Here is a 1,503-nt window from a genome sequence, read left to right as displayed (position 1 = left end):
TAGATATCTTGTAGCGTTGTGTGTGATGCATAAATATATTCCGCATGCGAGGTTTTCCATGCTCGGAATTTCGACACTTTCACGCGTGTCACCTATTCGCACAGGTTTTGTGCTAGGTTTATTAGGATGACACCTGCTGGTAATTTACATTTTTAAACTGACGGTGCAAGGTACGGTGGTGGTAGCGACAGCCACTGCTCAACACTTCTAAAGTGCGAACTCCAAGGGTCCATCCTGGGCGTACGCGATCAGCGTCGGCGCTCGCCGGAACGGGCGTCGAAAAGGGGAATGCATCTCCATGCCTCTCGAGCCGAGGGAATTTCAAGCCGTGAAGAGAAAGTGTTGGGGTGCGATGAAAATGTCGGGGAACCTGGAAGAGCTTCGAGCCATTAAAAAAAGTCACCGAGGTCCCCGCGAGCCTCCCATTGTTATAAACCGGACCCCTCTTCCAACGCCTAAAGCGAACGCCCGTGCGCCACCGATGAAAATGTCGGGGAACCTGGAAGAGCTTCGAGCCATTAAAAAGAGTCACCGAGGTCCCCGCGAGCCTCCCATTGTTACAAACCGGACCCCTCTTCCGACGCCTAAAGCGAACGCCCGTGCGCCACGGACAGATCTCAGCGCCTCGCCTAGGTTCGTTGACTTCTCTTACACTCCGCATGCGCAGACGCTGATCGCGTACGCCCAGGAAGGGTGCTTGGAGTTGGTACTTTGAGCAGTAGAGCTGGTCTGATTTTTGATTTTTGAAGGCCTCACCCCATATGGGGTGAGTGGGCTGCTCCCAGCGGCACTGCAATGCCGGGTCAACCCGCGGCAGAGGTGAGGCAAGCCTCAAGCACTCCGCCCACTTTCAAAAATTAATTTAACATCCTGACTCCAATTAGGAGCCGTATCAGATATTAAGCTGATAAGAACAGATACTACACTTTGATCTTAGCCGTTATAAAGGCCGAGAAGCGATAACCTAATTAACGACCCACGATTCGGAGCCATCTCAGTTGACCCTCAAACTAGCTCCGACTACTGCGTTAGCCGCTAGCGCCAAAGCTCTCGAGCTGCAGAAACTGTTTTGATGAGCCTACTCTATCCTCTCACTGCGCCTTTCGGGACGCCTGTCTTCTAGTGAAATGAAGCTAGAAAATCTTTAATCTTCTCGCAATTTTCATTGCGATCATTCAGAACCAATGCGATGCACGGTTTCGCAGGTGGCCCCCGTGGCCCCCCTGGTGGCACCGAGAGCAATGAATGCCGACGGCCGCCGCGTGGAGCGCTGCTAGTCGTTCACACTTGGACATTCGGCGGCGAGAGGAAGCGGAATCCGCGGCCGCCGAAATGCTGTCTGGTTCACACTTCCCGGCCACCGCGTGGCCGCTCATCGTCTCGTGTGCTCACAGCGTACACAGATGTGGCAAGAGGTTAATCGATGTTGTCTACATACCAAAACCGTATGCACGCTTGCGTTACGCTAAATGCAGCTATTTTGTCGAAAGTTACGCCATTTCT

General features: G+C 53.0%; 1 non-coding gene across 1 annotated transcript; it reads right to left on the bottom strand.

The window, feature by feature from the left end:
- Positions 1-765: 765 nt before the first annotated feature.
- On the bottom strand, positions 766-961 carry LOC144122279 (U2 spliceosomal RNA). Its single transcript, XR_013312884.1, has one exon. It is a non-coding gene; the product is annotated as a U2 spliceosomal RNA (small nuclear RNA).
- Positions 962-1,503: the final 542 nt, after the last annotated feature.

This window comes from Amblyomma americanum, chromosome 2 (genome assembly GCF_052857255.1).
Source record: "Amblyomma americanum isolate KBUSLIRL-KWMA chromosome 2, ASM5285725v1, whole genome shotgun sequence".
Lineage (NCBI taxonomy): Eukaryota > Metazoa > Arthropoda > Arachnida > Ixodida > Ixodidae > Amblyomma > Amblyomma americanum.
This window is presented reverse-complemented; position numbering and strand designations above follow the sequence as displayed.